The following is a 14,236-nucleotide window of genomic DNA, read 5'->3' as shown; positions in this document are numbered from 1 at the left end:
GCCACACGTGCTCATGCTCGCTTTGTGCATGCGCCTTCCGTGCATGCACCTGGCCTTCCGTGCATGCATTTTGCTCACATGTGCACCTTCCGTGCATGCACCCGGCCTTCCGTGCATGCGCCTTGTTCACGCGGTCACCTTCCATGCATGTGCCTGGTCTCAAAAACATGGCTAAATAGGATAGCCTTATGCCACTACCGGTTCGCCCGAATTGGTCCGAACCGGCTGAATACCACTTCTGTTGTGGACTCTTTGCAAAGAACATTCACAAACGCATCTCTTTTCTGAGGTCACATTGTTAAGGCTCAGTAAGCTGACATTCCACAAATTTACTTGGAGTTGTTTATTTCTATTTATAACTTGTCTTTCCAAGGGAATCTTCAGGTGAGTGCAAGAAAATCAAAATGGTGACTGCAGTGGTGAAATCCATTTATTTTTTACTACCGGTTCTGTGGGCGTGGCTTGGTGGGCATGGTGTGGCTTGGTGGGCATGGCTTGGTGGGCGTGGCAGGGGAAGGATATTGCAAAATCCCCATTCCCTCCCCACTCCTGGGGGAAGGATATTGCAAAATCTCCAGCCAAAATCTCTGGGGCCAGCCAGAGGTGGTATTTGCCAGTTCTTTATACTATTCAAAATTTCTGCTACCAGTTCTTCGAACTGCTCAAAATTTACCGGTTCTCCAGAACCTGTCAGAACCTGCTGGATTTCACCCCTGGGTGACTGTGCTTGATCGATGCACTGAGGCTTTTAGGAAGGTGCAATGGAAACACGCCCCCCCTTCTTAATGTGACACATGTAAGGGTTCTGATTATTGACTCTTCTGTCAATGATCTTGATTTTTCTGACCTCTCTTGTATGTTTCTATCTTGTCAAAGGAGGCAGGGTCTAAGGGATGATATAAATTATATCACAATATATTTCTTCCCCTCCAGCAGTTTAAAATCAATGAAAGTTTAAAGTTTTCTGCCATGGCCTGCACTCAAAATTTGGATTTTTTTAAAATAAATGTTTACTCCTATTTGTAGCATTTTTTTATTTTTTATTTACCCACAAAATCCTATTTGCCTTAGAATTATGTGATGTTAAGTTAAATTTTGATAACCCAACCAGGCAAGCAGGTAAAAGAAGAAACATTTGCATATTGTCTTTGGTTTCCTTCGAGTGCCTTCATGATGAGCTTTTAAAATATGGAACAGCTGATGAATACTTCAGGAGCCTCCTCCAGTTCATTCAGAATTCTAGCTAGCTTTTATTCCTCTGTAGGGAATGCTGACAATGGACAGATTGCTAGAGTTTAAAAGTTCCTAGTGCCAGCCCATGAGAGCTGCTGTGCCTTTAAGGACTTCCTGTGGATAAAAAAAAGGTTTTGTGGAATCTTTAGAAATGGTTCTCAAATTAGCCCCTTAAAGGAATACTGGTCCCCTTTTGGAGGCTGTAGATAACAATCTCAACCATTTCAATGCTTTCCCTTTTAAGTTCACGACAATTGAAGGTTGATGCTAATTGGGAATGAGAGTTTGTGCAGATTTCTCACATATTTCTGGCTGCTGTGTAAATGTGCGTCTGCTTGTTTGGCTTCAATCTTATTCACAGCAGATGGTGTAATTTAGGAGATGACAGAATGCATTCATTTTGATGGAGGTAAATCTCAAATGTTCTGTGGTTAGTATTTCTCTGTGAGGCATACTGAATAACTTTCCTTTCCCCTTATGGCTGGGAAGAATTTTTAATGGCATTTGGATGGATCAAACATGTTTTGTGTGGTTCTAAGAATGTGATAAACTGTCAATTAAATATATAGATCTTCAAGCCATTTGTGTATCTTGGTATGCGTGGGCTGGGGAACTAACATTTGGAATGAATGTGGTAACAACAGACTTTAATTGACTTCTATCTCCTGGTCTGGGCCAAGTGAACCTACATACCCATTTGCTTTCTTTTGTGCTTGCAAAAACAAAACCTTTCTTACCCTTGTTTGCTAATGTCTTAGTGCCTAACAGAATGACTTTGTTCACATAGAATGCTGAACCAAAATGGGTTCAACCATACGTTATTGAGTAAACCACCATTGATAGAACTCACACATTCAAAGCCACGCAATACAATCTTCAAAGCAGAATGGCTGGGTTTGAGCAGTATAATGAGCAAGTCAGAATTGTGAACGTGCAGTTTACAATAAAATATATATACAATGTATATAAAATATACATTGGGCTTAGCCCAATGGTGAATCCAATCATTATGCTTGCTTTTTGCAGGCAGGTGATTTTACCATGTATTCCTATGCCAGAAAGAAATCTCCTGGCATTCAATGAGACCTAACGGCAGCTGTAGTATTTTTAATTTTTGTTGCATTGAGTCAGTCTTAACTTCTGTGACTGCCCGAACTAGTCCTTGCAATTTTCTTGGCAAGATTTCAAAAGTGGTTGCTCTGACCTCTTTCTAGGATTGATAGAGACTTGCCCAAGTCACCCAGCTGGCTACATATATCTAACAAAACTTTTGGGAACTTTTCTTATGGAGGTTAATACATGAATAAAATTCTCAGTATTGCCTCTTCATCTACCCAAAGGAAAGTTCACTGTGGAACTTTCCTTTGGGATGAAACTGGACTGTGCAAAAAATATAGTATAGAACTCTATCACCATCACTACAGTATAGAGCTCTAGGCATACGTCATTATCCACATCAGTGGTGGGTTGCCCCCGGTTCTCACCGGTTCTATAGAACTGGTAGTAAAACCAGCAGGGGGGGTCTGCCCACTGACCCTGACGTCATGAGAATGCTTCTGTGCATGCGCAGAAGACCTCGCATGCGCATGTCACTTGCACATGTGCGTGGGGCCCCGTTGCGAACCGGTAGTAAAGGTAAGTAGAACCCATCCCTGATCCACATGATAGTTTTCTGTTTTCCAGCTGCTTCAGTTGTAGCTGGAGCCTCCATCTGGATAAAGAGATGCTCTCGTGACCTGTCCTTTACATACTATGAATCAAATGCTTTCACAGGTTTTATGGATGTATTTCCTTGTTTCAGTGGCCAATATTTGATTAAACTATCCCTGATCTCACTGAAATCAATGCTTGGGAGATTTATTGTTTAAATATATGAGAAAAAAGTTTTATATAAGCAGTAAAAAAAAAAAAAAAACCTCTCCAGCCTCTGTTAAAAATCTTTGATTAAGTTTGACTCACTGTTGTTCAGTTGCATTTGATTTTTCCTGACCCAATGGATGTTATTTTGCCAGGCCTGTCTGTCAATAACTCTTCCTCTTTCTTGTCTATCACACTGCTGATGTTTCAATCTATCACTGATAGCATCTAGCCAGTTTGCCTTTTGTCTGCCTCTTTTCTAGCTTTTCTAGCTTTTTCAAGTTTTCTAAGCATCAACGTCTTCTCTAATGGCTCTGACCCTTTATATTTTATGTCCATAATATTTAAGATTTAATTTCTCTATTAGCACTTTCAGTGCGAGCAATCAGTTACTTTCTGATGCAAAATATTCTGAACAATATTTTTCAGCATTAGAGTCCAAAGGGACTCACTTTTCTTCAGTCTTTATAGCCATATGTTACAGCTGGGAAAAACCATGATCTTGGCCATGTACACTATTTTGTGGAGATCTGTCAGAGTCTTTCTATTGGATGATGGCTTAATAGCAGATAATTGCTAAATAATAAAGAAAACTATGATAGCATGACTCAGTGTATTCCTCAGAGCCACATAAAAGCCTGTTCTATCTCCCCAGAATTCATAGCTATAAACTTTCAGAATAAAAGAACGAGACATCAAAGGCTGCAGCTCTTTTAATCCATATTTAATGTTAAATGGGAGTTGCTTTTTTGTGTTTGTTTTGAAACTTACATCTTATTCTATGATAAATCAGAACTTGGTTCTGAAATGTTTAATTTCAGTTGAAATGTCAGGAACATTTTAGCAGTAGGAATGCAAATAATCTTATAGTTTTGGTCCCCTGCAGAAACAGGGTGGGTCTAAGTCAGGGGTGTCAAATTCGTGTTGTCACATCATCACGTGAAGTATCGCGACTCCCCTCTGCTAAAATGGGGTGGATGTGGCCAGCACATGACACATCTGGCCCATGGGCTGTGACTTTGGCACCTTTGGTCTAAGTCATATGACGACAGCAAGCATGAAACCCCTGACTGCTTGGGCTGTTATAATGCCCTTAAGGTCAGCTGTGCCATCCCAATAGATGCATTACCCTACTTTTAATGGTGGCATAATAGGTATAAGGAGAAACTATATCTGTATGGGACAGCATGTTTAGAACTTTTTGTAGTGGAGCAGAACCTGGTTGTGCTTCAGGCAGCAACATTCAATGGGTTTATTGGTTTGAGGTCGTTGTAAAAATCCATTTAATTTTATTTTTTACTAAAATTTCCCCAGAAATTAAGGGATTTTCTGTTTTTGGGTACTATGCATCTTAGCTTGAATGACAAAATAACTATGAGCATCAAAACAGGAAATGTAGACCAAAGTAACTAAATATCAATAATTTTTAGGCTTATATACCACTTTGTAGTGTTTTATAGCCCTCTCTAAGTGGTTTACAGAGTCAGCATATTGCCCCCAACAATCTGGGTCCTCATTTTATCCAGCTCGGAAGGATGGAAGGCTGAGTCAAATGAGGGGAAAATACTATCATTCAATATATACTAATGTGATTTGGGGTGATTGTGATTGACCAGGAAGGAGACCTTAGACTTGAAACTTACTTACTTACTTACTTACTTACTTATTTAAATTATATGCTGTCTATTTTACTCTGAAAAGCAAATCTGGGATAGAGGGTATTAAGAAAATGTTGACCTGTTCTGTGCAATAAACCTGGGAAACAATAAATCTCATCTAAGGGAGACCTACTTGGATGCGACAGTTTGAACCAAACTGGCTAAATGCTTTAGAGCTTCACTAGTTTTCCCTGTGGTCACAGATGATATCCATTGTTAACATTTCATGCCCATATTGGAAAGATACTGAGAGGGAAGTTGAAAAGTATGGTGGGCTCTAATGCCTATTGACATGAGCAGACAATGAACATAAACACAATTCATTAAACTCTGGGTGCCTGTCAGAACTCTTTTGGGAAGGTAAAGCTGGCACCGCTTTGAGCTTCAATCGCTTCATCAGCTCTCAGCTTCTCTAACTTGGCAAGCTACTGCATGTTGCTCTCTCTTGTGCTAATGGAACATTACATTTCTGTGCTGGTCCTGTTACTGCAAATGGGTCTTTCAACTCTTAGCGTTCCAAAATACGGGCTCAAGACAGCACTCTGAAGCTAACTGTTAGTCTTAAATTCTTCATGATTGGGAAAGGATGACGTCTTTCAACAAAGATTGCATGTCTGCCCGGATAACACTAACTAGTGTTGGCCTATTTTAAGAAGAGGTGGTAGAAACCTGTTCTGTAAAGGTTAGAATTTCTTTGTGCCAACATCTTTCTCTGTCTTTTCCTATCCTTGCTGCACCATATCTCAATGGGCAGGCCTGATTTCAGACCTAAGCAAGTTGAATATGCCTCTCCCCATATTCCTTCTGTATTAAAATTTATATTGCCCTGTTATCTAATCGATTATCTTAAGAGTACTACCAGCAATCCACAACTTTGAGGCAATCATGTGCTTCCCCAAAAGGCCAAGCTTTGCTAATGTGACCTATCTAGTATGAGAATGAAGGGAGAGGTACCTTCCCAAGAGTGAGGGAAGAGATCAAACCTGTCAGCCAGTTATTGTCAAGACCCTCTGGCGTCTTAAAATCATAAAAACAAAGTTCTCGCAGAACCTGACTAGACAGGTTTATTGCAGAAGCTGGGTTCTCCTTTGCCAATGATTACATGTAGGGCAAGGCCTACCTATCATCCTTCATCCCTTTTCTAGTTGCATCTTGGTTTAATGGGGAAGCTGACAATTATTTCTTAGATACTACAAAATGTTATGTCTATTCTGCAATATTTTGGCAATGTCCACTATCTTTTCCAGGTTCAGAGACCAGCATCACAACTGTATCAACAATTGATACCCCAGAAAAAGTAGCATTCCAAGACAGCAAATGTTCATTAATTCAACTCATTGGTCAGCTTTGTATACAAACAGTCACTTTTCCAAGTCCACTTCAAGCAAGTGTTCAGAACCAGGCAGCCTTGCTAAGGTTAATAGCCTTTGGTTTGAGCTTTTCCTAGGTTCTCTTACTTATTTTGTTATTTTTTAATTGGAATAATGGTGAATGACTAGCAAGATAAAACACAGAAGCTGCAACCAAATAAAACAGAGCAGTAGACTAGCCATATCAGAAATATGTAAGCAAGTTGAATATGCTTGTTCTTATATTCCTTCTGTATTAAAATTTATATTGCCAAGCCTTCTGGTTATATTTCTATTTAGAGCAATATGCATAGTATGTGTGTATACCTACTGTATATCAATATATTTCCATCTCCTCCTTTAAATCTGTATCTATATAAAAACTACATCATCTACTGCTACTACATCAAATGTTGGAAAGAGAACTGGCATACATCAATCCCTTACAACTTGTAAACTATATTTTGCTGAAAGATTTATAGACATCTGTCAATAGTTGGGTTTAGGGAATCTGGTGACTCCTAGGTATCTTGCATTTCAGTTCCCTTTAACTTCAGAAAATGGTAAAGGATTGTGGGAGTTCAAAATGCCTGGCTACCTGATTGGTTATGCTGGTGTATTGGTTGACATATTACTCAACCAATATCTTTTCTTGAGGTCTCTCTGAGCTCAGAATGGGATAATTTGGTGTGGCCAGCTCAGCATAGCCAGCTCACCCCTGCCAAGTCATCTCTGCCAACTCACCGCCTCCAAGTTGTCATAGGACAACTCAACAATGCCAATTTGCTGCAAAAACTTATTGTGGGCAGATGGAGGGAGAGCCGGGTTGGCAAGGGCAGATAAACAAGTGAGCTGGCAGCAGTGACCTGGCTCTACTGAGCTGGCAGTGCTAAGTTGTCCTAGACCAGGGGTGTCAAACTCAATGCCTGCCGGCTGGATCTGGCCTCTGGGATACTTAGATTTGACCCATGGGCTGGCCTGGAAACAGCAAAAGACTGGCCCGTGGTGTATCTGCTAGCGAAAATGGAGCTCAGGCCTCATTTTCGGCCGTGACGGCCTCCTACAACCCTCTGCCAGTGAAAACAGCTCAGTTTTTGCTGGCAGAGGGCTAGCAAAACAAACTAATGTTTCCCCTTTTGCATTTGAGCATGCAGGAAGGGACAGGAAAGGAGAAAGGGAAAGAGGAAAGACAAAGAAAAAGAAGGAAAGATGGAAAGAGTCCAAGGAAGGAAAAATAAGGAAAGAGGGGAAGGAAGAAGAAAGGAGAATGAAGAGGGAAGGAAAAAGAAGAAAAGGAAGGAAGGAAGGAGATTATAATGAGAGTGAGGGAGGTCTCAGAAAGTCCTGCCTTAGCACTTGCCCACCACAGGTGCCGCCGACACGAGTCCCATGTCACACCCACCATGACCTCTTGGTCATGCCCCAGCAGCCCCGGCCCTCGGAGGTCAAACACAACCCTAATGCAGCCCTCAATGAAATTGAGTTTGACACCCCTGTCCTAGATCCCTCTGAGCTTGGCTGTTTTCTTGCAGAGGTTTCATTATCCAAACTAGGTAACACATCACTGCCTTTCTTCCTTGCCCTGATTACTACAGTTTAGCAATCGCTTTAGTCACAGAGGATGCATGCATGCATATCAGTGACTCACCCTCTTCGTCTACCAATTAGTAATAAATAAGCATTCTATTTTTATCCTTTTGCGCTCTATACTGTCGTGTCTTTAACTAATGATTGCCGAGGAGCACAAATATCTTCGGCTATGAAAGAAAGTTCATCCCAGCTTTATAATGTGTCTTTTTGTGTTCTCTTCTTTCAAAAGCTTGCTGAAGCACTTGTTACTGACTTTGCTTGTTAGTTTCCTCTATGACTTTCTTAGGAAAAAAAAGAAAAAAGAAAAAAGAAAAAAAAAAGGGGGAGGGGAGGAAGGATTTGTGAGAGATGACATTTTTTTGCCTGAATGCTTTGTAAAAAAAATTCCATAATGGATAATAATGCTTCAAGTAATCTGGAAAGCTTTCAGATAAAAGAATGTTAGCCATTCACCAATCATCTCTAAGCTTGTATTGAAACAACTTGGAATCAGACAGAATTGCTTTTCTCTTCAGCAGCAACTGCCTTGTTTAGACTTCATTAATGAGGCCACAGTTGACACTGTTAACATCCAGCAAGTATTAACAGTGTAGCTTCCTTCTAGGGTAGAAGTATTATTGATGCTGAATATTTTTTTTTTTAGAAGGAGCACTGAAGGAACAGCTTGACAACTCATATATATCCATTATACCCTTACTGGCAGCAAGGCAATAATTAAACATAGGGCTTCTTTATGTTTTGTATTTCCTTCTTTTTATTGCAGAAGATAGGGTGGTGGGAATCCCTCGATTCAACAAATGTTTTAACCCCATTTGCCAATATAAGTCAGAAGACAGAAAAAATGTCATCTTGACTTTTTCTCCCCTTTCCAAACTTAATTTTAGAAGCTACTAAGAATAATTCAGCTTTTCTTTCTTTCTTTCTTTCTTTCTTTCTTTCTTTCTTTCTTTCTTTCTTTCTTTCTTTCTTTCTTTCTTTCTCTCTCTCTCTCTCTCTCTCTCACTTTCCTTCTTTCCTTCTTTCTTTCTTCCTCTGTTTCCTTCCTTCCTTCCTCCCTCCCTCCCTCCCTCCCTCCTTCTCCTTTATTTAAACAGAACAAAGAAAGGAAAAAAATCAATAAAAATAAGAAAATAAGAAAAAGAGCAAAGCAGCAACACAAATAAGGGCTTCTCATACATTTATGTATATTTCTAAAGTTTTTGACAACTGTTTCAATAAAGAATGTAATCAGCCATGGATAATTTATGATCATACATTCTTGATTTACATTAGAATAATCTGTAATTTGTTTTGTAAACCTGAGAATGGATAGTGTCCTGCCAGCTATACATTTCTCCTGATACCCTCTTTCTCTGTTTTCTCTTTCCAAAAATCCTTTACTGTAATATTTTACACCTCACTGATCATAATTGGTCTGCATTGCTTTCATGGGTGCCTTCATTTTCCTCCCTGTTCTGAGAGGAATTTTTCTTTTCTTTTTTGTGACTATCACCTCAGCAACGGGCCAGAGCTGTATAAGGGTTTCCCCTCATCTCTTCAGTCACCTTGAAATTTCCTTCCCTGATGGAGGCGAGGAGAAACAGGAGACAGGTTGCATAGCAATGTTGCTACTAAGTTAAGCAATGGCTAATTTGGGAGCAGTAGCAGGAAAGGAAGTGGTGTAGCAGCCACAGTGGCTTCTCTATCACTCACAGCCTTAGTAGTTGTGTGTTTATGATTTCAGATTCATGTCTTGACTACCTGCAGATTCCTGACCTATCCAAGGTCAGGAATTCCTCAAGGTTCACAGAGAAGTTGTTAGTTAAAAATGAAAACAGTCTCTGCTTTAACAAGCTAAGAAATAACTTTGCTATTTAAAATGAAAGGAATCCAGTTTTTGAGATTTCTTCAACCTTATTCCATTCCTTTTCAATAAATCTTGTTAAAGAAAATTCTGAAAAATCTTTGTTTGAAGTTGGCCACCATGAACTTGATACCCTTCTTTCCTTCTTTAAGAATGAATCCTCTGGTATAGGGTAATTATGTTGTTGTTATTTTACCATAAAAGCATGGGTCAGGAGGGAATCCAGGACCCCCAGTTCCTGCAGACCCTGATGCATCTAACTTTACTGCCTTCACTATTTCCTGGTTTTGTTTCAGTCCCACACTCGATGAGTAAGCTCATTACAGAATTTTGAAAACAACTCTGTTTTCGCATCTTGATTCTTGTTGCCTTTGGGAATCATTTTAGATTCACATAAGAGCATTCTCTAGTTTTTTTCCTATTCAAAAAGAGAGTAAGCTTGACAGCCTGTCAAATTAGCTCCAGGCTGTAAAATAAGAAAGATCAGGTTGTTGTGCAAAACTCTCTCGGAACTGATTTTAAGAGAGGCTTTAATAAATGGGGGTGGAAAATTAAAACTACTAGAAGGAAGATAAAAAAAAATAATAATCTAAATGAGCCTTCTCCAATTAGGGTCAGCATTATGGATGCGCAGATTGATGTAAATCAGATTCATTTTATGTTCCACTTCAAATGGCAGATTTCTGCTTCAGAAGATAGAATGTTTAATAAAAAAAAACCCCTCCGCTAGAGATAAATTTACTTGTCTGTTTAGGGATACAGTGAAGATTCTTGCATAGTCATATGGACTTTCTACGAGGAAAGAAAAAAAAATCCAAGTAGCACAATTTTGAGAGCTTTTCCTGTGAAAATTAAGAAGCCAACAACTTCCACTGGCTTTTTAAAGCAGTCAAGATTTATTTTTATTTTTTTAATGGTGGGGAAATGAAGGAGAAATAAAAATGTTAACTAGATTTTGTTGCCAAATCCCAGCCATGGATCTGCTGGGAACAAAATAATAATAAAAAATCCAAATATATTCCTAGCAGAATCCTTGATAAAAATATTTTTCAAGTTGGAGAAGGCTGTTCTTAAACAGTTTCATTCGCCAGATGGTGTGTTTTTGAAGTTTGAATGCTGAGTGATTGCTCTATGGATGGTGGTTATGTTGTCATGCACAAACATTGGTAAATTGTGTATCATGGGAGCCCCTAACTTCTGCAACTTAACAAGTAGCTTTCATTCTCCACCACAAAAATTGTCACCACAAAATTTGATGGAGAGATGGAATTACCATCTTTTCAATCACATAACCCAGCTCGCCAAGAACATCTGCAAGGAGAGATCAAAAAGTCAGGAGACCAGCTGGCATCATACAATTGAAGCTCTGCCTCTTTTCACCTCTGTCATATATTTGAAGTGTGCAAAAAGGGGTGGGGCTTCAATCATGCCGTCATGACTGCCATCTTGGCAGTCTCTTTTTTTTAATCTCCCTTCCAGATTCCCCTTATGGTAGCATATAACAAGCCAAATAAAGGTAACAGTATGTGAAAATTTAAACTCAGTAATAAAGCCACATTAATTCATGAAATGTAGGAGAAGTGGCAGAATCTGGGGGTGGAGTTAAAAGAGGGATCAGTCTAGAATTCTTATGTAGCCTTTGTTGGACCATATCTGCCCCCCTCCCAAATAATGTTGACCTAACATTATTCTAACTCCTAGCATATGCTGTTAGCTGACAATATTCCTGTGCACAGACATGAGTTTAATCAGTATAGTTTAGATTCGTGTGTGAACTGGTCTTTGCTGCCTGATATTAAAGCAATAATCTAAGAAGTTCAAAAAATAAACCTACTGAATCTATTTCACAGCTTTCCAGTTCTAGACATGTCAGAGGAGATATTAGAACCTAGATTTTTGATCTTTCCCCTTGTGATTGTGGCTGGCCCAATTCACTCAAAATGCTAAGGAAATTTTAAAGCAAGCTTGATTTTTAAACAAGCCATAAATTACACATAAAACTTAGCATGCATATTAACTTGTTATACAATATTTATCTAGATTTGTATACTGCTTAATCCTAGGAATCTAAACACAAGACACTTAGTGACAAAGTTGTGTAAACAGTCCTTTTTTCTTATTGTCTCTCTCAGGTACAACTTCTTTCTTTCATGTGGACATATCCTGCAGGTAAGAACGATGTAATCTACGAATATTTGTTTAACTGTTCACACAAGGCATCAAATCACAGTTTAATTGTTTATTGATAATGTCAATGGATTGAATTTTCTTAAATAATAGGTTATAAATGATTTATAAAGCAGAGCAGCTAGGTTCACAAACATATATATAAAACCAAACCACCATACTATGATTTGGGGTGATAAATGATGCTGTTGGTCTTTCCATGCATAGAGTATATTTTCTGTGTTTGTTTTTGTCCAGTTCAAAATCTTAGAAGCACAATTGTATTCTATACATGTCTATCCAGAAGTATCATTGAATTCTGCTAGCTTAAACAGATCAAGAATTGTAGACTTAAAGAAGATTGCCCAACTATTAACTCCAATGGCTACCAAGAATATTCTGGGTTTTGACAAAACTTCTCTATCAAATCTGAAAACAGGCTAATCAGAAATTGCTTTAAACAACTTCCATATCCTTATATTATTCTGGCTGCAGATCCCATTTCACACGGATATTGTTTTCTCTTACTGGCAATTCATCAGAAAGCAATTGTGCTGGTGTGAGATGGCAAATGGAAGAGAAAAGGGAAGAAGAAGATCAATGCTATCCTTGAAGGGGAGCTGGGTTGTTGTGGACAGATATAAAGACAACAATCCTTTTGGTCCAGCATGATATATAGGTGCTGGGGACTACAAGAGCTGAGGTGGCACAGTGGTTAGAGTGCAGTACTGCAGGCTACTTCAGCTGCAGTTCAGCAGTTCAAATCTCACCAGGCTCAAGGTTGACTCAGCCTTCCATCCTTCTGAGTTGGATAAAATGAGGACCCAGATTGTTGGGAGCAATATGCTGACTCTGTAAACCGAGAGGGCTGTAAAAGCACTATGAAGCAGTATATAAGTCTAAGTGCTATTGCTTCAACCCAGGGGGCAATAATTGGAGAAAAAGAGAAGGAGAAGAGAAAAAGATTGTGTAATATAGAGTGGCTGGAGAGAAAAGTTGGAAAGTAAAGTTATGTGAGAATGCAGAGCAGTTGTTGATTCCTGGTCGGTCAGAGGAGGGGTGAAGAAAGGTCCAGGTCTGGCTTCCCTGGAAGAAGACAAGTGAAGTCCTAGAGAGACAACATCTTCATACAAGAAAAGATGGGAAGGAGGAAGGCAGCAGCGAAGCCCTGGTCTCTGGGGGAGGACTGGGCATAGAATCCTGAGAGAGGTTCTTCCCCAACAGAGAAGATGCAGATGGTAATTGGCCAACAGATCCAAGAAAATGAGATGAGCAATGCAGAGGTCATGGTTGTAAATCCAACATATTCCTTTCGTTTCATCTCTACAATAGGCCCAGAAATGGAGGGAGGAGATGGTTAATAGTTTACCTTCTGGTCAATGGAGCGAAGGGGAAGGAAATAAAACCCCATTGGCAGGAGAGCTGGAAGGGAGTAGACTCTGGGAGAGAAACTAAACTGATATTGGGTAAAAGCCTGTTGTAAAAAGTTTCAATGTATATAGTAGAAAAGTCTTGGTTTCTGTATGTTAATTGCCATATGTGACTATGCCCCCACTGCTAAAACCTATGACAAAGACTGTGAGTGTCAGCAGGATGATTTAATTATTTCTGAAGCCTGGAATCCTAAAGATATTTTGATCTGTTTTAAGGCATGTTATGTGTCTTCTATGGTTTATACATTATATAATCAAAAGTCCCTGGGTCATTTTCAGTTGACATCCAGAGTTTGGCACAAGAATCTCAACCACCACAATTGTTTGTAATATCATTGTTCAGTTATTGAGTGTTCTTCCTTCAACAGTGATGGCTTAGTATAGCATTTTCAAATTCTGCGCGCTCCAAGAAAAAAAATAATAATTTGGCATTCCCAATCATTGCAGTCTAACTTGGAACGTGCTTTCGGAGATCTTCCTAATATAGATTATGTTTTTTAAATTTAAATGTTCATGGCAGATAGTTTGCAGTCACATTTCACATCATGAGAAACACAATACACCATGGCACAATTTCTTAGTCTGCAAAACTGTTTTTTAAGTCCAGTGTTTGGGACTACATCTATTGAATACTTCTCATTGAGGGAGACTCAGGATCATTGGGGTGCAGATCATCAAACTCTGTTCAGGAGAGCAGTTGGAATCAAATATTGCTGTACCTCTTCCTATAGGGCGGGCTTGGAAGAGCAGTGAAAGGTGGAGAAATAGTTACCAGGACAATCTGAGCCTTATTGAGTCTATAGTAGAGTAGAGAAAGTGGTGCAGTAGAAAGCCAGTGAATTAATTATATGTCATGGAATCTAACATATTGATAGTATACTTACTATGGTGAGGATCTCTCTACTCTGCCATGTCACTATGTTATCAATAGCTACCCCTGGTCCAGTGAAAGTGAGAACAGTCCCTATGGTAGCACACATAGGCCTCAACTTACAACAGGTCATTTAGTGACTGTTCAAAGTTACAATGGCACTGAAAAAAGTGAGTTATGACCATTTTTCACACTTATGACTGTTGCAGCACATGGTTATGTGATTTACATTCGAA

The 14,236-nt window shown here is 39.3% G+C and overlaps 1 protein-coding gene across 2 annotated transcripts in view; it reads right to left on the bottom strand.

The window, feature by feature from the left end:
- Positions 1-14,236, bottom strand: part of BLNK (B cell linker) — a 111,752-nt gene that overhangs the window by 90,283 nt on the left and 7,233 nt on the right. The window lies entirely within an intron of this gene.

The sequence above is a fragment of the Pantherophis guttatus genome, chromosome 6, assembly GCF_059756535.1.
Source record: "Pantherophis guttatus breed Tessera chromosome 6, ASM5975653v1, whole genome shotgun sequence".
NCBI classification, from domain to species: domain Eukaryota; kingdom Metazoa; phylum Chordata; class Lepidosauria; order Squamata; family Colubridae; genus Pantherophis; species Pantherophis guttatus.
The sequence above is the reverse complement of the archived record's forward strand: the minus strand, read 5'-3'. Positions and strand labels throughout refer to the sequence as shown.